We start from the raw sequence: 25535 nt of genomic DNA on the forward strand, positions 1-25535 counted from the left end.
GGACTTTTCTCTTTTTTTGGGGGGGTGGTGTGGGGGAGGAATATTAGTCTGTCATTTCCTATGTGGCTGGTGCCCTGACATTTGGAGGATTTGTTGGTCTTGGGTAGTGGTAGTTCAACTTTTGCTTACTGTAGGTGGTAATAAGGAAGAGGACCCTGGGGGTGGCCAAAAAAGGGAGGGTGGTGTGCTGGCGTTGTCTTTCTGTTCATCCGCTTGAGGGGACTTCAGTTTAGTCCTCTTTTTTGCCCTCGTTTTCCCATTTACTTTATAGTCAGTCTCTGCTGTTGCCAAAATGCCCTTTGTCCTTTCCTACCGAGTTTACTAGCAACCCCCCACCCCCCATGTACAAACATCCACAAAGGGTGGAACACGTCAGGCAGATGGATAGTTTCCCACTTTAGGGAGACAAGATTAAAAGCTTTTCCTTAGGTGGTTGTTAGCTCCAGCAAATGGGGTCGTCCCACAGATGAGCCGCATCCGAGGTGACAGGGTTTCTCGTGGTGGAGTGGTTCCTTAGGCAGCCACTATATAGACATTGTTTCTATTGTTTTCCATGAATTATTCCTGAGTTCAGTACTTGGAGATACTGAGTTGTTTTTTTTTTTTTTTTGTCTTGATTTGACTGAAGCGTTTTTTGTTTGTTTGTTTGTTTGTTTTGGGAGGGTAGAATCCCTGAGTGAAGATGGAGTAGGGGTAGAGACAGAGGAAATGGGTGTTTAGGAACCCATTTATTTTTTTATTTTATTTTATTTTATTTTTTTTTTTTTTTGGTTCTTTTTTTCGGAGCTGGGGACCGAACCCAGGGCCTTGCGCTTCCTAGGTAAGCACTCTACCACTGAGCTAAATCCCCAGCCCCAGGAACCCATTTATTATTTTATTTCCAAAATTAGGTAAAATAGGCCAATGAGTCAATTTTAGTTTGTTTTGAAGGGAGGGGTTATCTTGGCACAAGTTTTAAACGAATATCTTAGTCATGTAGTTGTGATGTGTATTTTTAGGACTACCCAATTACTTAACTCTTATTTTCTACCGTTCAAAAGCCTCAAGTTTCAGGCTTTAAACTGGGTCAACTTTGTTGAAAATAGGATTGATAGGGAATGCTTAACATTCGTGCATGTGATAGTTGCTGAATACTTAGTAAAAGGACATTTTTAGAGTGTTATGTAAGAGTGTGGTATCCTTACCAACTGTTTGCTTCATCTTTTGTGGTCAGCATGCAGCTATGCTTTTTAGATGCAGGTGCTTAAAGTGACTAAGTGAAGGTTCAAGTTTATTCGTGAAAGATTGGAAGGTATTGTTCCATGTTGAGGTGTGTTATATGCACTGTCAGATACAAGTTTTAATTTGTAGATATTGGGAATATTGCACAAAGTGGAGTTCATGAGACATTTCCTAGAAAACATCTTCAAAGCAGACTACTGATTAATTTTAAAGAATACAGTTGTTTATTTGTTTTTTGCTTTTTTTTTTTTCTTTCGACAGGGTTTCTCTTTGTAACCCTGGCTGACCTGGACCTTGTTCTGTAGACCAGGCTGGCCTTGAACTCACATAGATCACCCTATCACCCTGCCCCTGCCTTCCAAATTCTGGGATTAAAGTGCCACTGGGCTTAAGGATACAGTTTAATTTCCAAAAAGTAGTATTTCTGGAACAATTGATAGTTAAGTAAATGGTAGTTAATCTCCTATTGGAATTTGTTTTTAAAAAGCTTTGAAGGTAAGACTTCCCTTTGCTAATGATTTGGAATTGATAAAATGGGAATATTCCTTGTAGCATATACTAATTTAAGGTAAAGCCAGGCAGTGGTGGCTCACATCTCTAATCTCAGCACTCTGGAGGCAAAAGCAATTGGATCTTTGAGTTTGAGGCCAGCCTGGTCTACAGAGCCAGTTCCAGAATAGCCAGGGCTACACAGAGAGACCCTGTTTCAAACAGCAGCAGCAGCAGCAGCAGCAGCAGCAGCAACAATAATAAAATACTTTGGGCTAGGACTGTAGGTTAGAGGCAGAATATCTGCCTAGCTTGCATGATGCTCTGTTTTTTAAACTCCAGCAACACACATACAACAAAATAAACAAATTATAACTTTAGTCCTTCTGAAAGGGTTGACTTTGGGGAGCAGGGGTGTACCTCAGTTGTCCAGGGCTTGTCTAGCATGGTTAAAACCTTGGTTTCCATCTGCAGTACTGCCCAGACCCAGAGGTATCCCTGAAATCTGAGCAGTCAGGAAGCAAAGGCAGGAGAGGTTATGCAAGCAATCTGAGGACAGCCTATTCTACACAGTAAGTTCTAGACCAACCAGGGCTGTGTAACCAGAGGAGGGAAAAGAAAGAGGGCTTTATTTCCTATTTAGTAGGGGTTGTTTTGTTTTGTTTTTTTTCCCGAGGTAGTCAGAGCCTTACTGTTTATCCCTGTGTAGCTGGTCTGGAACTCACAGAGAGAAGCTTCCAGGTGCTGAGACCAGAGGCACAGGTGTACCCTACCCACTTTAAATTCCTTTTCAAAAAATTTTTTTTATTTTTTGAGACTAATTTTACACCGCCTTTTTCTTTAATCCTCTCATTCAAATTTATGTTCCTCTTTTGAAGATTGTTTTACGTGTATTAATGTTTTGCTTTCATTATGTATACCACTTCTGTGCTTGCTTGGTGCCTTTGGAGTTCAGAAAAAGGCATTGGATCCTCTGAAACTAGAGGTGCAGATGGTTGTTATCCACCGTGCGGTGCTGGGAATTGAACCTGGGTCCTCTGCAAGAGTAGCCAGTGCTCTTAGCCACTGAGCTAACTCTTCAGTCCCCATTTAAATCAATCAATCAGTCTGTCTTTCTTTGTTGTTTGTGGGGGTTTTGTTTATTATTATTATTATTATTATTATTATTATTATTATTATTATTTTGGTTGTTGTTGTTTTGAGACAGAGTTTCTCTGTAGCTTTGGCTGCCCTGGACCTCTGTAGACCAGGCTGGCCTTGAGTTCAGAGATCCATCTGCCTCTGCTTCCTGAGTTGCTTGGATTAAAGGAGTACACCATCTTGCTTGGCTTACATTTTTTAATATTAGGATATATTTGTCCTATTTTTTTCCCCATCCTAATTTGAAAAAAAAAAGTGTGCATTGGAGATGTTCATGTGAGCAACAGAGCCAAGGCTTGTTTGTGGAGGTCTGAGGACAGCTTTTGGGTTTAGTTTTTTCCTTCCATTTTTGTGTGGGTTCTAGGGGTTAAACCCAGATTTACAGACTTGTATGATAAGAGCTTCACCCGCTGATGCTTCTTTTCTGCCCCTGTACTGATTTTTATGCAGGGTATTGAACTCACAGCTTCCCCAAGTCTGTCATTTGAAGCTATGCCCTCAGCATTCTGTTTAGGAACAATGGCATCCATTCCCCGCCACCAACCAAACCCCTGACTCCTGTGGCCCGTATTTGTAGTCTCAGTGCCACAGGGTGAGATCCAGTCTTAAAAGATTATTTTTGGAGAGGATCTGGTTATGTAGCTCATGATGATCTGAAACTCGCTGTGGAACTTGTGCTCACCAACCCAGTGTCAGGATGATAGGTCTGTGTCACCCTGTTCTGGTAAAGTATGAAAACACTTTTTCTCCCTTTTAAAGACCAGCTTCATATAACCTAGGTTGGCCATGAACTTTCTTCCTCCTCTTTTTTTTTTCCTTCTTCTTCTTCTTTTTTTTTTTTTTTTTCTTTTTGTTTTTCTGAGACAGGGTTTCTCTCTGTAGCCCTGGCTGTCCTGGAACTCACTCTGTAGACCAGACTGGCCTCGAACTCAGAGATCTACCTGACTCTTCCTCCTGAGTGCTGGGGTTAAAGGTATGGACCACCCCTGGCCAGCCTTGAACTGGATAGCCAGGGATGACCTTAAACTCCTGGTCTTCCAGCCTCCTGCCTTCCAAGTGCTGGCATTACAATCTTTTGTCATCATGCCAGATTCATGCCATGGGGGAGATTGAACCCAAGGCAGGGCGTGTGCCAGACAAGCACTCTGCCAATTGAGTTATAGCCTCAACCTCAAAATGAAAAAATCTTAAAAACTACTTTGTGTGTGTTTATGTGGTGAGTGTTTGCCATCGGGGCGAGGTGTGTTCGGAAGCCTGAAGAGGACATCGGAACTGGAGTTGCAGAGGGTTATGAGCCCTCTAATGTGGTTGTTGGAAACTGATCTTAGGTCCTCTCCTGAAGAGCAAGTGTTCATAACCATTGATCTATCACTCTAGCCTTCAGAAATTTTTTTTGTTTGTTTGTTTAAACTGAGAACATTAAAACAGGGTCTCTAAAGTCCCAGCTCTGTCCTGGAACTCACAGAGATCCCCCTGCAGAACGGTGAGGTTAAAGTGTGCACCTCCACGTCTGGCACTCAGAAATTCTTTAATAAAGTTTTTGTTGTATTTTACACACACACACACACACACACACACACACACACACACACGTTTTTCTGAATCACACTTTCTCTGTGTAGCTTTGGCTGTCCTGGATCTCAGAGCTCTCTACCTGCTTCTGCTTCTGCTTGTGTTGAAGACACATATTTATTAACCCCAGCACTCTGCAGGCAGAGACCAGCTGCGTTTACATAGTTCTAGGTAAACTAGAGCTATGTAGAGAAACCCTGTCTCAAAAAAAAAAAAAACAACAAAAAATGTTATGTGTATGTGTGAGTGCTTGCATATATGTGTGTGTAACATGTCTGTCTGCTTTCTGAGGAGCCCAGAAGAGGGCATGGATCTCCTGGAGCTAGAGTTACAGGTGGTTTTGAGCCCCTGAATGAGTGCTAGGAACTGAATCTGGTTCCTCTTCAAGAGAATCAAGTGCTTTTACAGCTGAGCTGTCTCACTGCACCTCTTGTAAAGAACTGTAGGTGCTTGGCTTGTTTGTAAGTCTGTACACCATGCGTACCTGTGAGCAGCCACATGGATGCTCGGACTCAAACCTGGGTCTTCTGCAAGAACAAGTCCTCTTGACTGCTGAGCCATCTCTAGCCCTGGGCCTTATTCAAGTGTGTGTGTATGGTCCGTGGGGCACATGTGGAGTCAGAGGACAGATTGTGGGCGTGGTCTGCTTTTGCAGGGTGGGTACCAGAGCTTGAACTCGGGTCATCGGGTTTGGCAGCGAGCGCTTTTCTTTACCTGTTGAGCTAGCTCTTTGGCCAAGCACGAAAACTTAACAGGTTGTTTCAGTCTTGGTGAGAAAATTGTTGAGTGGCATTTTTCTGCTGTTTTTTCCCCCTCGTTATCTGATTAGTTCTTCCTTGGAAAAAGGCCAATTTATGATTGTTGTTGTTGCGTGTCCCCCCCTCCCCCGAACTTTTGTCTTAAAACAAGGCTTTTAGTGTGTTTCTTTACAGCTGCATTTAAAAGTTGGCACAGGGGCTGACAAGATGGCTCAGCTGGGTAAGGGTGCTTGCTGCCAAGGCTGATGACCTGTGTATGCCACCCAAAGTACTCTGCCACTAAATTACAACTCCAACTGAAGTTATTCTTGGTAAACTGTGGCATAAGTTAAAGAAGTTACTGAAAAAAAAAAGCACTTGGTAAACTGTAAAGGAAGTTAGGTAAAGACTACAAAACTCTAAGAAAATCTGTTATTTCTAGCTTTGAAAAATGCATTCTAGGGCAACCCCATCTTTGAGTCTCCTCCCTTGCTATTGCAGGGATCTCCTACTTCAGTAAAGCTTTGTTCATTGTTGTTTGAGACAGGGTTTCTCTGTGTAGCCCTGGCTGTTCTGGAACTCACTCTGTAGAAAAGGCTGTCCTGGAACTCTGCAATTAAAGGCATGTCACCACACCTGAAATTTTTCTGTGTGTGTGGTTTTTTTTGTTTTTGAGAGGGGTCTTACTATGTAGTCCAGGCTGGCCTCAAGCTTCTGGGTTTAATGCTTCCTCCTGTTTGGCTGAGCCCAGCTTTGATACTACTTAAGTACTATATTTTTGAGTGCTGTCTTGCTTGCGTGTTCTCTCTCTCCTCTCTCCTTCCCCAGGGTTTTTATATAGTCCTTCCTGTCTTGGAATTCACCTCTGTACACCATGTTGGCCTTAAACTCAGAGGTCTTCCTGCCTCTGCTTCCCCAGTGCTGAGATCAAAGGCGTGTGCCACAATACCCAGCCTGAGTCTAGTCTTCTGAAAAAGCAGCTTCCCTCCTTCCTGATTCTGACAGTAAGGAATCACTGATCAAAGTTTTTTAATGAAATGAACTCAGGTAGTTGGTTTAAGGTTTGAGTTTATTTGGTCTGTGAAGATCCTCTGGTTACATTTTTTTCTCCTGGGAATAAATTGGATTTTATTTTGGAGTTTGCTATTTTTTGCTGGGTTGCCTCTTAGAGAACTTAGGCTCTTAATGACTGAAGGTTTGGCTAAATAACAAATACAACAACAAAAATGATGGTTATCTTGGTAATATATTAATGTAGCAAATTAGCATCCTTGTAAAGGCCTCCTCTAACTAAATGTACATAGGGGGAAGGCTAAGAGTTCCACAACAGTGATGATAGGGACATCAGCAAAACTTGCTAGCAGTAACAGCCAAGACTACTATGGTCCCATGAAAATAAAGATTGTTTAACCTCATTTGGAGAACTTAGGGAATAACAAAAACCTAATTCTGGTATTTGCCTTAACTTTTACAATATTAGAAGTTAAGACCTAGTAGAAAAGCAGATTTTGCTTTTTGTTTTTTTGAGGCAAAGTTTTACTATGTAGTTAACTCTCATAGAATCAATTAAGAAACAAGTTCCCAAGACAGAATGTTGCCTGCCAGTAATTCCAGCACTTGGGTGGTATAAACAAAAAGACCAGGAGTTCAGAATCCTCTTCAACTACAACAGGGATTGAAGCCAGCCTGAATTCAGACCCCCGTCTCAAAGCAAGCAAGCCAACAAACCCCCAAACTCAGAGCAGCGGTGTGCTGGGGGATTGCCTAAACCGTTAGGCTTTTGAAGACCTGGGTTCCGCTCCCAGTACCCACATGGTGGTTTTCAACCATCTGTATCTCCAGCTTCAGGGGCTCGGGTGTCCACTTCCGACTCTGGCAGGCACCATGGGTGTGTGAGCATACATACAAAAAGCAAATGAATAAATGTTAATTTTAAGAGTGTACAATCAAAATACAGTTAAAAAAAAGACAAGAAAGAAAAAGACGTCTCTAACCGGAAGCATCCCTAATTGATTCTGTGCTGCAAGTGTACCTCAGTGACACAGTGGGTGTTTAAGCGTGTTTGAGGCTCTGGGTTCAATCTCCAACATCACTAAAAAAGAAATACTGCTCAAGGGTACATACATAGAATGAACAAAATGGAGCAAACCTTAATTTAAAAAATTTTTTTAGTTTTTTGTTTTTTTGAGACAGGATTTTTTTCTATGTAGCTGGCTTTTGCCTCCCAAGAACTGGGATTATTTATTGATTATTTAGTTTTTAGTTTGTTTTTTTTTTTTAAAGATTTATTTATTTAATGTATATGAGTACACTGTAGCTGTCTTCAGATACACCAGAAGAGGGCATCAGATCTCATTACAGATGGTTGTGAGCCACCATGTGGTTGCTGGGATTTGAACTCAGGACCGCTGGAAGAGCAATCAGTGCTCTTAACCACTGAGCCATCTCTCCAGCCCAGTTTTTAGTTTTTTTGAGACAGAGTTTTGCTGTGTAGCCCTGGCTGCCCTGGAACTTTGTAGACTAGACTGGCCTTGAACTCAGAGATCCATCTGCGTCTGCCTCCAGAGTGCTGGGATTGAAGCCCTGTGTCATCACCTGGCTAAATATATTTTTAATGTGTGTGAGTTGTGAGCCTGAGTTTGTGCATATGTACCATATATGTGTCTGTTGCCCAAAGAGATCGTCAGTGGGCACCGGATGGAGTTGCGGATAGTAGTGAACTACCATGCAGTTCCTGGAGTTGAACCTGGGTCTACTGCAAGAGCAGCAAGTGCTCTTAACCTCTTAGCGATCTCTCCTGCCTCAGCTTCTGTAATGCTGAGATTAAAGGTTTTCTCCACCATGCCTGGCTACTGTTTTAATAGTGGAACTTGATTTTGTAATACTCAACATGCATACATTTTGTTAAAAATTCTTGATAATATCAATTTAACCAAATAGGCTTTTTTTTTTTTAACATTTCATTTGTGTGTGTGTTCGAGCATGTCACAAGTTGTGTATATGTGTGTGGGTGCCAGAACCTTCATACAGAGGTTAGGGGACAGCTTGTGGAAGTTGATTCTCAGCATCAGGTGGTCTATAGAAACCACCTCAGGTTGTCAAGCCTCTGTGTTAATCCTTTACCTGCTGGGCCATACTGCTGGCTCATCCTGCTGGCCCTAGCCTGAACTTACTTTGCAGATCAGGTTGGCCTGGAACTCAAGAGAACAGAATGCTTCTGTTTCCTGATCACCACCACCCACCACCCACCACCCACCACCACCCGGCTAGCCTAAACAATTTGGAGGCTGCATTTCTTTCTTACCTTTGTTGGGATGTGGAATTTTGAGATTGGGTCTTTCTCTGTAGCCTTGGCTGTCCTGGAATACAATGTAGATCAGGCTGTTGTGGAATTGGCCTGCTGGGATTACAGGTGTGTATCTCCATACCAGTTTAAGGCTATCTCCTCCCTTCCCTTCCCTTCCCCTCCCTTCTTCCCTTTTTTTGTTTTGTTTTGCTTTGTTTTTGTTTTTGTTTTTTGAGACACGGTTTTATTCTATGCAGCCCTGGCTGTCCTGGAACTTACTCTGTAATCAGGCTGGCCTGGAACTCCGAGATCTGCCTGCCTCCGCATCCCAGTGCTAGGATACAAAGCCATGCACCACCACAAGGCCTGACTGCAATATACTTCTAATTAGTTTTTTCTTGTGCCTTTTGTCTGCTTTCTTTGTTTTTTTGTCTTGTTTTGTTCTTGATTTTTTTTTTGTTTGTTTTTTGTTTTGGGAGATTCCTGGCTAGCCTCGAACTCACAACCTGTACCCCCTACCCTGAAGTTCTGGGATTATAGGCTGTGCCAGTACCACTGGGCCCTCTTCATCTTTTGAGACATGGTAGCCCAACTAGCCTTGGATTCTCCTGTGTAGCCAAGGCTGATCTTGACTTCCTGCCTTCATCTTCCCAATTACCTAACTTAGGTTTGACATTTCATGTACATGAAATGTGCGTGTATGCATGTTCCAAAACACCTAGGACCCCCTCATGGGATTGGTAGTTGGATATTAACTCTCCTGCTAGATCTTTATTAACCAATCAGAGGTGATGGAGAACAATTTTTATACAATATTGAGATATCAGCTGTTTCAATAATGATAGTGGGATTGCAACCAGATCTCTGGGTACAGAAATGAGCATATAAATACACAGTGCACACAATCATCCCCACCGGCCCAGCCACCTTAGCTTTCGGGTTCTAAGCAGTTACTTTGTATCGGTTGAGTCTATTTAACAGCAGCTACGCTACCTTTCCTTCCATGGAGTTTACTATCGGATTGGTTATACATAGATTGTTGTAGCACTAATATGTTGTGAGGCTGCTGTCCTAAGGTTGGCAGTCACCACACATTTGTGACAAGCTGATCATGGAAAGTTGGAGCCCTAACCCTTTTTAAGTTCCCTGCATCTTTTTCCTTCTCCATTTCAACCTTTAACCCTTGTTTGTCTTGAGCTTCAGAATAGAGCTTTCAGATGTAACTCAATGGTTGGGTGCTTGCTTAGGATGCACAAAGCCTTTGGTTTGACTTGTAACACTAAAACTAGAAAGAACAACTTAGTGAGTTAAAAAATATTTTTTAAAAAATTTAGGTTTGTACATTTGGTGAGGTAAAAAAGTCCAAGATAGGACTTATATAATGAATATAATTTTATCACTGTAGATGCTATACAGAAATTCAAGTTTTGTATCAGTGATTGTTAACACTTAATATTTTTTAAAAAGTGCTATAGGAGAACAAGCAATATGAATGTCTTTTTTTTGCCCCTGAAAGCTGTTCAAATGCAATGCTCCAGGAAGTCTAGTGTACATAAACATCTGTATTCTCTAAAGTTAGAGGCTGCAGCCTGGGGTGGTGGGCACACCTGTGCCCTTCAGGCTTAAATACAGTTACCGACTGAGGTGAGATTAAAATGTTAACCAGATGATACTGCTTTTAAATTTATTTTTTTTTCCTGGAGATCTCACTATTGTCATATGTGTGAACTACTTGCATTATATGTGAATGGTATCCTTTCTGACTGTGAAGGATTTAACCCAGCCTAGAAACTTAGACTCCTTCTTAGTCTCCTGAATGCTAGGACTACAAGTAACACATACCACACCACTCTGGGCCTTTTTTTTTTCTTTAGATTTCACTTAATACATATGAATGCTCTAGCTGCTTGTATGCCTTCATGCCAGAAGGCATCAGAAACCACCATCTGATTGCTGGGAATTGAACTCAGGACCTCTGGAAGAGCAGTCAGTGTTCTTAACCACTGAGCCATCTCTCCAGCCCTGGGCCTCTATTATTATCGCACTTTTATGCCTTTTCTATTTAATTTTCTTCTTCACCATTGTCATTAGACTTAATTTTTGTGTGTGAGTATTCTGTACATGTGTATGCATATCATATGTCTGCTTGGTGCGCCTGGAGGTCAGAAGGTGTCAGATGGCCCTGGAACTAGCATTATCATGTGGGCCATGAGAACCAGGTCCTCTGCAAGAGCAACACGTGTTCTTAGCTGCTAACCTGTATCTTTATCCCACAGTTCATTATTTTTCCTTCTATTTTGGAACATCTTAGGATAACTGTGCACTCTCGGTCTTCCTCCCTTCCCTTCCTAAGTGCTGAGATGACAGACATGCCTCCATTTTTTGGCCTGTGCTGCAGCTTTCAACTTGCTAGTTAGTGTACATGCTGTCATTTTGTATGTATTGTTGGACTTTTTTTTTTTTCGGAGCTGGGGACCGAACCCAGGGCCTTGCGCTTGCTAGGCAAGTGCTCTACCACTGAGCTAAATCCCCAACCCCATTGTTGGACTTTTTTGTTTTTTTGCTTTTACCCTAATATAAATTTTTTCAAAGAATTTTATGTCATACATCCAGAGAATATTTTATGCAGTGAAATACTGTAGATTTCAGAAGTATAGCCCAGGGGGTTGGGGATTTAGCTCAGTGGTAGAGCACTTGCCTAGCAAGCGCAAAGGCCCTGGGTTCGATCCCCAGCTCCGAAAAATAGAAAAAAAAAGAAATATAGCCCAGTACAGAGGTACAGCCATTCCAGATACTGAGAGAATTGAGGAAGTAGAACCCATGAGTATAGGAGTTGAAGTTAATGTAGGCAACACACAGAGTCCGTCTCAGAGGGAAATGAAGAGATGAGCGTAACGAGTGCCCTTATGACCACGGTCAGGCTTTGGCCCAAGTATCACAGGTGCTCTTTGGTTTTAGCTTTCACATTAATAGAAGCAGATTTCTATAGGTGAATATGTTTACATCTGGAGATTTAGGTAGTGAATTTAATGATTTCACAAAATAAAATTGTAGCAAGTTCATGAAGGGTATTTAGATTTTCTGTATGTTTTCTTAGGTGATAGCTAGTATCTAAATTTGGAAGGATTGAAGACCAATATCAGTTTAATCTCTTTTTACATAGAAAATAGATCATGAGAACAAGTCAGGTTTCAAGTTTGACTAAGGATTTCAAATTTATGTTTTCCATAATTCAAGTATTCAAATATTGGGGGAGATGATGCAGTTTTTGCTGTGAGGCTCATTAACTGCATTTTAGATAGGACCTATGGCAGTATTCTAAGAATAGTAAGCGTCTGTGAAGTGCTAAACTATTTAACTCATTTTGGGAATAATAGCTGAAAAAGAAATACTAGTACAGGCCTGGGTGGATGGTGCATGCCAGCTCGGATCACGTGGTTAAGCAGTGGAGATGCGAAATATCGCCTGTTTCTCTCTGAGGCTAGGATTCAAGGCTAATTGGGACTACATAGAAAGACCCCATCTCCACAGCAGACATGCGGATTGCTGGCTCCAGCTTCTACTTTACCAGAATCAGAATCTTATGGGTCAGAATGAGAATCTGGTGGAAATCTCTGCATGTGATTGTGGTTTTTATTTATTAGTATGGGCGCCATCTCGAGCATGTGGAGGTTAGAAGGCAGCTTTCAGGAGTCCATTCTCTCCCTTCCTGGCACTGAGCTGAGGTGGTCTGGCTATAGTGGTGCTCATGGAGGCTAAGGGCTGGTGTGCTGGTGACGGTGAGTCTGAGGTGAGTCTGAGTCAGTGCCGGGGTGAGCCGCTCAGCTTCCCTGCAGGAGCAGTCATGCTTTCAACTGATCAGCCATCACCGCTCTAGCCCCTTTCCTTTCTTTTCCCTTCCTTTCCCCCTTCGTCCTTCCTTCCTCCCTTTCTTAGAGACAAAAGTCACTGTAGCCTGGAACTAGCCATGTGGTGTCCAGGCTGGCCTCAAACTCACTGCTTCTGTCTCCTGAGTGCTGGGCTCAGAGGTGTGCACCATCATGTTTAGCTCCTTTCCTTTTTTAAATTAATTTTTAAGTTAGTATACAAAGCAGTGGGTTGAATTATGGCATCTTCATTCATATATATATATATATATATATATATATATATATAAAAAATCTGTTGTTCTCGTTTATTTCCCTCCCCACCGCCCTCCTTCAGCCTCTCCCACCTCCACCTGGTTCTCCTCCCTCAGTCGTCCTCTGCTCGCCTTACACATCTATCTCCATTACCTTCAGTAGTCCCCATCTCCCTGTACGCCTCCTCCTCTCATGCCCTGGGATTGTTTTTAAAAAGTTAGACTTACTGCATGTAACTTCTTGAAATTTTATAGGTTGATTTTTTTTTTTCAAAAGAGTCTACAAACAACCATAAAAGATGATAAAAGCCTCAAGAGTGCCACTTAAAGCTGAGGATATGTATCTCAACTGGACTTAAAGACCAAGCAGTCTACGTTTTATTGACCCTTTGAATTTTATTGTCTGTGCTCTGTTCAGAATTAAAAGATTCACAGAGAAGTGTAAAGAATGTTTGTTGGAGTCACAATTTGTTTTTTTAAAGATTTATTTATTTTTATTTATATGAATACACTGTAGCTGTCTTCAGACACACCAGAAGAGGGCATCAGATCCCATTACAGATGGTTGTGAGCCATCATGTAGTTGCTAGGAATTGAACTCAGGACCTCTGGAAGAGTAGTCAGTGCTCTTAACCACTGAGCCATCTCTCCAGCCCTAAGTTTTTTTTTTTTTTGAGCTGGGGACTGAATCCAGGGCCTTGCGCTTGCTAGGCAAGCGCTCTACCACTGAGCTAAATCCCCAACCCCCCAGCCCTAAGTTTTTAAAAAATGTTTATTTTTTTTGTGTGTATGCTGAAATTACTGGCTTTAAAATGGTATCTTGAGCCAGGTGTAGAGGTATATCCTTATATTCTGGTCCTGAGGCAGGAGGTTTTGGAGTTCAAGGTGAGCTTGAGGAACATACTTTCCTTCAAACAAACTTCTCAGCAGCATAATAGATGTGGTTGAAAGTGTGAGCACTGATGCCTGGGGGTGGTGGGTGCTGGGGAGGCAGAGGCAGAGGGCTTCTAGTTCAAGGCCTCTGCTTCCTAAACTCTGGGGTTAAAGGCATGTGATACCACTGCTGCCTTGCTTGAGTTACACTTTTTCAGTTTAAATAATACATATACATGTTAAAAGTTTTATATACTTAACTTTCCTGTCACTCCTTTCCACATTTCTGGCCTAATTTTCAGAAAGTTTTTGTTACTGTCATTTGCAAATAAAATGTATTAACAAATGTATTCATGCCATATAGTTCTCAAAGGCTTTTGTCTATTCTAGTTTTTGGGTTTTTTTTGTTTTTGTTTTTGTTTTTTTCTGGTGAGTGCCATCATAATTCTGGAGTATATCTATACTTGTGTTTTTGTCATTAAAATCTCTTTTGTTGGGGTTGGGGATTTAGCTCAGTGGTAGAGCGCTTGCCTAGCAAGTGCAAGGCCCTGGGTTCGGTCCTCAGCTCTGAAAAAAAAAAAAGAAAAAAGAAAAAAAATCTCTTTTGTTGTGGGAGATGATCATGAAATGCCATCTACTTCAACCATGCCTTATAACCTTCCACTTTGTCATTTGTTTTCTTAAAAAGTTATTAGTGTGTGCATGTGTGCATGTTTTGAAAAGAGTATGTGCGGGTTGGGGATTTAGCTCAGCGGTAGAGCGCTTGCCTAGAGAGCGCAAAGCCCTGGGTTCGGTCCCCAGCTCCGGGGGGGAAAAAAAAAAAGAGTATGTGCAAGGTGTAGGAGTGTACATACATGCCATGGTGTGTGTGGGGGGCACAGAGGTCAGTCTTCTCCTTATCTCATGAGCATGTCACCCTCTGATCCACTTCCCCAGCTCCCTCTAATTAAAACATTTAAGTTTCTTTAAAAAATGTTCACGTGTGTGTGCACATGCATGTACGTGCCTGTGCGTGCCTGTGTAGGTTACAGGACATTGGGTCTGACCCTAAGGAATAAGCTACCTTCTTTGAGACAGAGCTCCTTGCTTTAGAGCTCACCAGTTAGGGTACCACATGTCCCAGGGATCTTCTGTCTCCGTCTCATTGTCTCCTTGCTGTGGGGCTACAAGCACATGTCACAGCTCCTGGCTGATAGTGTGTGTGTGTGTGTGTGTGTGTGTGTGTGTGTGTGTGTGTGTGTATATGTGTGTGTGCTGGGGCTCAAACTCGGGTCCTTGTGCGTGGCACTTCACTGTCTGAGCCATCCTCTCATCCACCTCCCTCACATTTCCAAACGTGTGTGTGTGTGTGTGTGTGTGTGTGTGTGTGTGTGTGTATTTGTGGAGGTCAGGGTACAACTTACAGAAGTAGGTTCTCTCCTTCCATGGTATGTGTACTAGGGATTGAGCTCAGACTATTGATTGGGCTTGGGCTGGGTGGCCAGTACTAAGCTTTCTTGCCAGCACAGAGGGTATGGTTGCTTTATTTTAAAGATTTATTTATTTTTATGTGTATGAGCATTTTGTTTGCCTGTGTACCTCCTGTGCGCTTGATGCCAAAAGAGGTCAGATTCCCTGGCCCTGGAGTTATTGGTGGTTGTGAAGTTTGGGAAACAAAATTGCATCCTCTGTAAGAGCAAATACTCTTAATGGATGAACTAGCTTTCATTCTCTCCACTGGTAAGGCTAAAAGTGATACATGTTTGCAGTTTAACTAGTAAAATGCTTTAAAAAAAAAAAGATTTGATTTGGAAAGATGGTTCAGTGGTTCAGCAGTTAACAACACTGAATATTCTTCCAGAAGGTCTGAGTTCAGTTCCCAGCAACCACATGGTGGCTCACAACCATCTGTAATGGGATCTGATGTTCTCTCCTGGTGTGTCTGAAGACATTGATGGAGTACTTAGTTTTTTTTGTTTTTTTTTTTTTTTGGTTCTTTTTTTTGGGGGGTGGGGACCGAACCCAGGGCCTTGCGCTTCCTAGGCAAGCGCCCTACCACTGAGCTAAATCCCCAGCCCCGATGGAGTACTTATATACATAAAATAAATCTTTAAAAAAAAAAGATGGGGTTGGGGATTTAGCTCAGTGGTAGAGCGCTTGCCTAGGAAGTGCAAGGCCCTGGGTTCGGTCCCCAGCTCCGAAAAAAAGAAAAAAGAAAAAAAAAATGATGTCAATTTGTCTTTTAATTCCAGTGCTGGGGAGGCAGAGGCAGGCAAATGAACAAAACCACATAAAACTCCATATTATTTTTATATAGAGTTGTCCCCCAATTTCCCCTTGATTCTTTTGGAGACAGAGTCTCTCTGTGTAGCCCTGGCTGTTCAGGAACTCACTTGGAACAGGCTGGCCTCCCTTCAGTGCTGGGGCTAAAAGCATACACCACCATGCTCAAATCCCTTTTGGTAGTTCAAATTTGTTTAAGACAGGGTATTTCTATGTAGCCTTGCGATTCGTAAACTCACTTTGTAGATGAGGTTGGCCTTGAACTCAACAGAGATCTGCCTGCTTCTGCCTCCCAAGTGCTGTACCACCACCACCTGGGGTACATCCTCTTTGTCTTTATAGACACACCCGGGAATGGATTTTTCTCAGCCTTCAGAATAGGAAAAAAATTCCTCTAAAAGCTATTTAGTTTCTGGTACTTTTGTTACATCAGCTAAAAAAGACTTATAATATACTAGAAATATTATAAATGAAAACAGCTTTCACTTATGATGTCCTATTGTATTGTCCCCTGGAGCTGGAATTACAGGCAGTTGTGAGTTGTCATGGCTACTTGGAACCAAACTTCCGTCTTCTGAGAGAGCAGCAAATGCTCTTAACCAGGGAGCCACCTCTTCAACTCCATTAAGCATATTTTCAAAGAAAATATAGAACTCTGTAGATCTGGCTGGCATGCCTTGAACTCAGAGATCCTGCCTCCCAAGTGCTGGGGTTGAAGATGTGAACCACCACTGCCTGGCTTAAAGATACACAGCAAGTTTTTTTTTTTTTTTTAAAGATTTATTCATTTATTATATATAAGTACACTGTTACTGACCTCAGACACACCAGAAGAGGGCGTTAGATCCCATTACAGATGGTTGTGAGCCACCATGTGGTTGCTGGGATTTGAACTCAGGACCTCTGGAAGAGCAGTCGGGTGATCTTAACCGCTGAGCCATCTCTCCAGCCCCACACGGCAAGTTTTGATAGCAAGCTTGTCCTGTTGGAGTAAGTGCTGCAACAAATTAAAAATTAGTGTAGGGGAAGCTATGGGGACAGTGAGATGGTTCAGCATGTGAGTGTAATGGCCTCCTAATCTGACAGCCTGGAGTTGGTTCCCCAAACTGCCTTCTAATTCCGAAGTGTGCTGTGGCACTTATTCTCCCAAGTGCACACACACTGTGTGTGTGTGTGTGTGTGTGTGTAAGTGTGTGTAAAAGAAATTTTCTTTAGACTAAAGGAGAATGCCTTATTTTAATAGTTGGAAGGAAAGATCTATGGGGTAGAGAATTTGATCAAACACAAAAGAATAATATTTTTGACACATGAACATTATATGAAATTTAAGTTTCAGTGTCCATAAAAAATTTGCTAGAGCTTTGCATTTATTAATTCTCCAATGGCAAAGTTGAGTGGTTTCCACAGCAGACATATGGTGGTCTCTTCATGCTGCCATATGGTATATTACAAATCCCAGTAATGGAGTCAGCTGTGCTGGATCACACCTGTCATTCAAGCACCCCAGAGGCAGAGGCAGGAGGGTGACCACAGTTGAGGACAACTTAGTCTATGTAATGAGTTCTAGTCCCACCATGGCTTTGCAATGAGAACCCTGTCCCAAAGAAAGGAAAAACGATATTGATGGAGTGGTGGTTGTGTTGCTGGTATTGACTGGCATGTATATTTGCTGTATTTGGCATTTTAAATTTTTATTTTAATCATTTCTTAACCCATTGGTGGCTCATGCTCATAATCTTAACACTAAGGAAGTTGGAGCAGAAGAATTGCCACAGGGTGAGGCTAGACCAGCTAGAGTGAGATCCTCTCTCAAACCAAAAAGAGGGAAAAATGAAAAGACAAAAGTTGATTTCAAATGGCAGACTCCAGGCACAATGGAGGATGTTGTCATCAAATTAAGTGGCAAAGCATTGTTTTTGTTACACCATCACAGTGTAACTATGTGAGAGGAATAGACATTATCAGATTATATTCCTCATAAAAGTCTTGACTCACAGGCAAGTGGTTTTTTAAAAAAATCTAGAAAATTGAGATCAAATATCTCCTAAAAATCTCTTTATGAAATTAAAAGTGAGGGGGGCTTGAGAGATGGCTCAAAGGCTAAGAGCACTGGCTGCTCTTCCAGAGGTCCTGAGTTCAATTCCCAGCAACCACATGGTGGCTCACAACCATCTATAATGAGATCTGGTGCTCAGTTCTGGCTTGCAGGCAGGCAGAATGCTGTATACATAATAAATACGTTTTAAAAAAAATTAAAAATGAAAATGAAGGGCTGGAGAGATGGTTCAGCGGTTAAGAGCACTGGATGTTCTTCCTGACAATCCGGGTTCAGTCCCCAGCAACCTATGTCTAACTCCAGTTCCAGGGGCTCTGGCACCCTCACACAGACACACATGCAGGCAAAACACCAATACCATAAAAAAACAAAACTAAAACTGCAACTAGTTGGACAGCCATTTACCAGTAGTGAAGTGTGATTAGTGCTGAATCCGACACTGGGAAGGTAAGCATGTTTAGGATGATTAGCTTTCGATGAGGACAGTCGCTGAGCAAGCTGAGGATGGCGACAGCAGCATCAGTCAATTAAGAAATGCAAGTGGGGGCTGGAGAAATGGCTCAGTGGTTAAGAGCACTGACTGCTCTTCCAGAGGTCCTGAGTTCAAATCCCAGCAACCACATGGTGGCTCACAACCATCTGTAATGAGATCTGATGCCCTCTTCTGGTGTGTCTGAAGACAGCTACAGTGTACTTATTATATATAATAAATAAATCTTTAAAAAAAAAAAAGAGGGCTGGAGAGATGGCTCAGTGGTTAAGAGCACCCGACTGCTCTTCCAGAGGTCATGAGTTCAATTCCCAGCAACCACATGGTGGCTCACAACCATCTGTAAAGAGATCCGATTCCCTCTTCTGGTGTATCTGAAGACAGCTACAGTGTACTTATATATAATAAATGAATAAATCTTAAAAAAAAAGAAAAACAAAACAAAAAACAAAAAGAAGAAATAAATAAACTTTAAAATAATAAACTATAAAAAAAAAGAAATGCAAGTGATTGTTCTCTCTGGCTGTAGATGGGCGGGCATGTGTTATATGCTAAATCATACTGCTCACTTTTTGTCTATTTGACTAGTTGACAGAGTTTGAAGCTACTGAAGATTTTTTTTTTTTTTTTTCCGGGGCTGGGGACCGAACCCAGGGCCTTGCGCTTCCTAGGCAAGCGCTCTACCACTGAGCTAAATCCCCAACCCCGCTACTGAAGATTTATTTAGTTTGTGTAGGGGCTACAGATGTAGCTCAGTTGGTTAGAGCGTTTGTCTGCCATGCACAAAGCCTTTGATCCCTAGCACTGAATGAAATAACCAGGCATGGTGACGTGCATGCTATAATCCCCATACTCCTAGGTAGAGGCAAGGAGGATCAGAAGTTCAAGGCCAGCCTGAACTGCATGAGGCCAGATCTCAAAACTGAAACCAAAATAAAAAACTAATTTGTGTGAATGCTTGTTTTTGGAAGAACTCTGGTCAAGAATTCAGGAGACAGAGACAGAGACAGGTACAGGGACAGGGAGAGGGAGAGAGAGGGAGAGGGAGAGAGGGAGAGAGGGAGGGAGAGAGAAAAGAATTCAGTAGAACACCCAAGTGGAATCTGCTAAGATCCATTATACCTGATGATGGTAAAAATGCATATGGAACAGAAAAAGGCAAATTAACAAAATGGTGAACCCAGGAAATGTAGTAAATGTTCAAGCTTATGATTATTCACTAGCAGATAGAGTTGGACTGGTTTTGAGAGCCAGTAGTCATGAGGGGGATTTCATTCACTTTTGCATATTCCCAAAGAATGTCCTGAGGTCCCTGCATGTGGCAGTTGAGTGGGACGACAGTAGCTGATGCCATAGTTCAGGCTAGTAACTCAGTGCATAGTCCAGATAGATTCATGTGACTTAACTACCCACTTGCCTGATTACAGATATGAGCTACTGTACCTAGTTATTGTGATTTTTATTCTTAAAGCCCAGTGCCGAAACATTTTTTCTCAAGGAGAATTATACAACCTAAATGGCATTGGAAATTAACTTTTGCTGAGACTTTTTTTTTTTAAAGATTTATTCATTTTATTATATATAAGTACACTGTAGCTGTCTTCAGATACACCAGAAGAGGGCATCTTTACAGATGGTTGTGAGCCACCATGTGGTTGCTGGGAATTGAACTCAGGACCTCTGGAAGAGCAGTCGGGTGCTCTTAACCGCTGAGCCATCTCTCCAGCCCCTTGCTGAGACTCCCCCCCCCCCCCCCCCCCCGGGAGCTGGGGACCGAACCCAGGGCCTTGCGCTTCCTAGGTAAGCGCTCTACCACTGAGCTAAATCCCCAGCCCCTTTGCTGAGACTTTTTTAAAAAGTATTTTGTGTGAGAGCCTCAGCTGTGCATGCTTAACAGATGGTTGTAAACTTGCATTGGGGTATGTGTCACAGTTTGTATATGCTCCTCCCAGGGAGTGGTACTGTTAGAGGGTGTGGCCCTGTTGGAGTAGGCGTGTCACTGTGGGAGTGGACTTTAAGATCCTATCTGCCTGGAAGCAGTATTCTGCTAGCAGCCCAGATAAAGATGTAGAACCCTCAGCTCCTGCACCATGCCTGCCTGGGTGCTGCCATGCTCCTGCCTGGATGATAAATGTTGTTCTTTATAAGCTTGCCTTGGTCATGGTGTCTGTTTACAGCAGTAAAACCCTAACCAAGACAGTAGGCATTTGGAGGTAGAGGACACATTTCCATGGTTCCTGCCTTCTGCCTTGTCAGGGTTTCCTGTTTTTGCTGCTGTTGTTTATATAGCTAGCCATGGCACCTGTGGCAGCCTTAGGACAATCGTGAGTATTGTTCCAGTTGCTGTCCACTTGTTTTATTTATTTTTATTAGATATAAGAGGGAAAGAATGGGTTGGTTCTTAGAAGCCAACACAGAATTATCTTTCAAGAAATAAGGTCTGTTAGGAGAAAGGGCCTCAAGGGGAAAGCATTAGAAAGAAGAGGCATATGGGCCTGGCATTACATGCCTTTAACCCTAGAAGAAGCAGGTGGTTCTCTGTGAGGTCAAGGCTAGTCTGGTCTATATGATGAGTTCCAGGACAGCTAGAGCTACATGATAAACCATGTCAGAAAGATGAGGCATAAAAGGTATAATGTTAATGTTATAATTGACATAATTCCAAAAAGGGAAGGAGAAACTTTTTTTTAAAGATTTATTTATTTTATGTACATGAGTATACCATAGCTGTCTTCAGACACACCAGAAGAGGGCATCAGATCCCATTACAGATGGTTGTGAGCCACCATGTGGTTGCTGGGAATTGAACTCAGGACCTCTGGAAGAGCAGTCAGTGCTCTCAACCGCTGAGCCACCTCTCCAGCCCAAGACGCTTTTCTTTAAAACTTGCATCTAGTGACATACCTCCTCTTGCCCCCTTCAAGACACGGTTCTCTGTCTATCCCTGGATGTCCTGGAATTCACTTTGTAGATGAGGCTGGCCTAAAAATCACAAGGATCCACCTTCTTCTCCTTCTAGTTAGTGATGAACATTTAATGCTAGCACTTGAGAGGCAGAGGCAGGCAGATCTCTTGAGTTTGAGGCCAGCCTGGTGTACTGAGTGAATTCCAGGACAGTCAGGACTATAGAGAGAAACTCTGTCTTGAAAGACCAAAAAAAAAAAAAAAAAAAAAAAAAAAAAAAAAAAAAAAAATTAAGTAAACAAAACCTCCCTGTAAGAAAATTGTCTTATTTAATAGAGAACAACAAAGATACAACTCTTGTTCGTTGTGAGACTAGCATTTCCCTGCCCTGCGATGGAATGGGCAGAACATTTGTTATCTGAGTTGCATTTTATATAGAGGGGAGAGAAAAATTTATATAAATAATATACAGACAGTTACTTAAATATGATCCTATATGAGTTCCTAAAGCTCTGTGTTTATTTATTTTTTTATAATAAGGTTTTGATGATAACCCGGGCTTATTTTAGGAATTAAATGAGTTAACACATGTAATACATTATAGAAGTGTCCAGCACATAGGAAATGCCCAGTGGATGTCAGTTTCTTACTTTGATTAATACATGCATTATTGTGTGTGGTGTAGGTCTGCATGTGTCTCTGGGTATGCTGTCTTGTGCATGCTTGTGTAGAGGCCAGAGGCTGGAGTTGGGTGTTTTCCATTGCTCTCTACGTTGCTTTTGAGACAGGGTCTTTCCCTGAAACTTGAGTTGGCCATTTCATCCAGCTAGGCTGGTTAGCTGGAAATACCCCAGAATCATCCTGGATCTGGCTTATCTACCAGCAGTACAGAGGTTCAGCTTGTGTGGCTGCTGGGGCCCCTAATGTAGGTCCTCATGCTTGCCCAGCAGGCACTGTATCCACTGAGCCATCTTCCCATTCGATAATTTGGACAGCAATTTGGTGAAATTTCACTACCATAGTTCTATAAAGGGGGGTAAGGAGTAGAACTAAGGTTTGTAGGGAGTTGCAGAGATTTTCCCAGGATCACACAGAGTAGCTTGCATTCCTGGTTCTGTAGCTTATTAAGCTTGTGTGCCTTAAGTACAGTTTGCCCTACTCAAAGCACATATTTGGATGTTCAGCTGTGTTTGTCTGTTAGATGATTGTGTGGAAAGAGGTCCATAGAGATCCTCGGTTTGGGAGAAAGAATAGAGCCTCCAGGAAGTACTTCCTGTTCATGACGGACAGAAGCTGAGTACACTTTACAACATTTGGGGGCAGGTGGACAGTGCCAGGTTTTAGGGTGAAGGCCTTGTGTGTGCTAGCCAAGGGTACTTCCCACTGACCTAGCTACTCTTTGCTCAGTATATTTCCAGAAGAAAAGTCAGAGGTGGAATGCAGTCTAGTACCTGTGATGAGGAATGAGGTCACAAACTAGTAAATAGGCTGCTCAGCATCGCACCAAAGTTGAGGGTCTGGACTATTAAAATGAAGTCAGAATCAACAGAACTGTCTGTCAGAATTAGGAGCATGCCAGTGTAGGTGTGGCTTAAAGTGTCAGTAGGGCAAAGAGAAGTGCTACAAAGTGTCATTGGCTGCTTCAGTTTCCCTCCTATGTAACCATTTATCTGGAGATGAAGCCAGCCACCTTGATAACCCCTGAGCTCCTAGACTCCGGCTCAGATACCCTTTGCAATACTAAGTGTCACTATGTCCTGGTGACTGGTAGCTGATGGCTTAACTGACCTGCTTGTCTGGATTCCTTAATTCTGGTTTTATTTTAACCTCTTAAACCCTGTCAGTCCAGATTGCTCATTGCCTTCCCATAAGCACACCAGCTGACCAGGAGCAACATCTTCCAGTTCCTTCAGAATGCAGAGTCTTTGACCTCCTCATAAAGTCACATCTCAAGGGGACACTGGCCCTGGCTTCAGTCATGGTTCAGTATTTAAAATCTTTTTTTAAAAATTGTTGTTTCGGGATTGGGGATTTAGCTCAGTGGTAGAGCACTTCCCTAGCAAGCTCAAGGCCCTGGGTTCGATCCTCAGCTCCGAAAAAAAAAAAATTGTTGTTTCTAGCATTGAGATCCTGATCTTACTTTTCAGTTCATAGTTCCCTCACTCCATTTCTGAGATACGAGAGAAGGAACCAAGGGTCTGAAGCCAGAGATCTCTTGAACTGTATCTCAGGCCCCATGTTATGGTTCATTATGACCTTGGCTATTTTAGGCTTCTCTTTGCTGGTCCCCATTTATTCATTTCTTTTTCTTCTGCTAATTCGGGCAACAATTCTAATATATTATATTCTTTATTAGGCACTTTAATTGTTAAAGAACTAAACACTTAAGCAGGACTATGGTAGTACATGCCTTTAATCTCAGCACTTGGGAGGCAGAGGCAGGCTGGATCTCTGTGAGTTTGAGACCAGGGCTACACAGAAAAACCCTGTCTCAAAGAAACCAAAAAACAAACAAACAAACAAAAAAACCCACCACCACCAACAAAAAACCCCCAAAACGGAAAAACAAAAACAAAAAAAAAACCAACAACAACAAAGAAGTAAATACTTAAGAGACAAGTTCAAGAATTTATTTTGGGGGAACCATTTGAAGGTATCTGATGATTCACTATTCCTCTGAATAATTTAGTATATACCCTACAAGCAAGGGTACCTACACATTCAGAATTCTCAATAAAGAAACCAAATGGAAGCTGCCTGGTGACTCGCACATTTGTATTCTCCCACTGAGGACGCTGAGGCAGGTGGGTTGCTGTGAGTCTGGGGATGGTGTGGGATAGAGAGCAAGACCTTTGGTCCTATCTTCTTCCCAAAAGAGACTTAAGGTGAGACAGGTACTGTGTAGTCCCCAGACCCCACTAAACTTGCCCAGTTACTTAAAGTGTTGTAGCAAAAGGCTCCACGTGGGCCTTTTTCTGCCTGTAGCTGTCCTGTCCGTAGACCCTGTGAAGGTGTTAGCATTCCTAGTTTCGTCCTAGATGTTCACAACCTTGGTGTGTGGCCCTTAGGATTCGCTGCTAGCCTGTCTGTGTGCACTGTGTGCCAGACCGTGTGTGGAGTTCCCTCACTTTCACTGTACCCTGTGAGGCAGCGCACCTACTCCGGTTTCTTCACTGTGGTTATCCTGTGTAATTCATAATGTATAAAATTCTGTTCCTGCTTGTCTTCTCCTTTTTTTTTTTTTTTAGATTTATTTATTATATGTGAGTACACTGTAGCTGTCTTCAGAAGAGGGCATCGGATCTCTTTACAGATGGTTGTGAGCCACCATGTGGTTGCTGGGATTTGAACTCAGGACCTCTGGAAGAGCAGCTGGTGCTCTTAACCGCTGAGCCATCGCTCCAGCCCTCGTCCTCTTTACTCCCCCATCTCCTCTTCCACTCCTATCTTGCTCTCTTGAGACTGGGCTTCGTGTAGCCCAGGTTAACTTCAAACTCTTAATCTATCTGCCTCGATCTAACCAATGCTAGAATTCTAAATGCGAACTACCACATGTTTCTTATTTAACTTCCTGTTTTTTAGTTGGTAATTTTTGAGGCGGGGTCTCACTTCTTGCCTTGGAAATCGCTCTGTTGCCCAGTCTGGCTTGAACATGCACACTGCTCCCTCAGCCTTCTAAGTGCTGAGGCTATAGCACTTAGCTTTCATTTTTACTTACTAATTTCTCTAGAATTTAACTTCCTGTTTGTAAAAAAGATCTATTTTATGTTTGAGCATTTGCTGCATGTATGTAACACATGTGTGACTGGTGTGTGCAGAGGTCAGTAAAAGGCGATGTATGCTTGGAATTGGAATTAAAGGCAGTCGTAAGCTACTACGTGTAGGTGCCAGGAACCAAACCTGGATCCTTTGGAAGAACAGTAGGCATTGTCAACCAGTGAGCCATCTCTCTAGCTCCATTGCCTGTTTTTCAAACAGGTAAGCAATTATTTCAGAACAGTGCTGTCCAGACTAGTCCGTAACTCACTTACTGTCCTGCCTCAGCCTCTCTGCTTTAGCTGGATTATATATTTATTATTTTATTAAATGAATAATACTGGTGTTTAGTAAATATCAAATGAATAGTATTATATTTTTGTGTTGTGTGTAGTTTTTGCTAACCCACTTTAAGCTCAGGGCAGACTGCGCCACCAGCCCCGTCCAAGTTCCCTCAGATCCGCAGATGAAACACACACACACACACACACACACACACACACACACACACACACACACACTCTTATTTTCAACCTTCCTTGTTGGCTCAATTGCTGGGCACTTCTGATCTCCCAGAGCTAGTATGCTCTTCCCAATACTCTTGGCTCAACAACACCCTAAATCTGCCC

At 42.4% G+C, this 25535-nt stretch overlaps 1 protein-coding gene and 1 long non-coding RNA gene across 2 annotated transcripts in view; both read left to right on the forward strand.

The window, feature by feature from the left end:
- Positions 1 to 25535, forward strand: part of Ube2r2 (ubiquitin-conjugating enzyme E2R 2) — a 58548-nt gene that overhangs the window by 732 nt on the left and 32281 nt on the right. The window lies entirely within an intron of this gene.
- On the forward strand, positions 11 to 21454 carry LOC120103060 (uncharacterized). Its single transcript, XR_005505168.2, has 2 exons — positions 11 to 2282; positions 12843 to 21454. It is a non-coding gene; the product is annotated as an uncharacterized LOC120103060 (long non-coding RNA).

The sequence above is a fragment of the Rattus norvegicus genome, chromosome 5 (assembly GCF_036323735.1).
Source record: "Rattus norvegicus strain BN/NHsdMcwi chromosome 5, GRCr8, whole genome shotgun sequence".
Classification (NCBI taxonomy): Eukaryota; Metazoa; Chordata; class Mammalia; order Rodentia; family Muridae; genus Rattus; species Rattus norvegicus.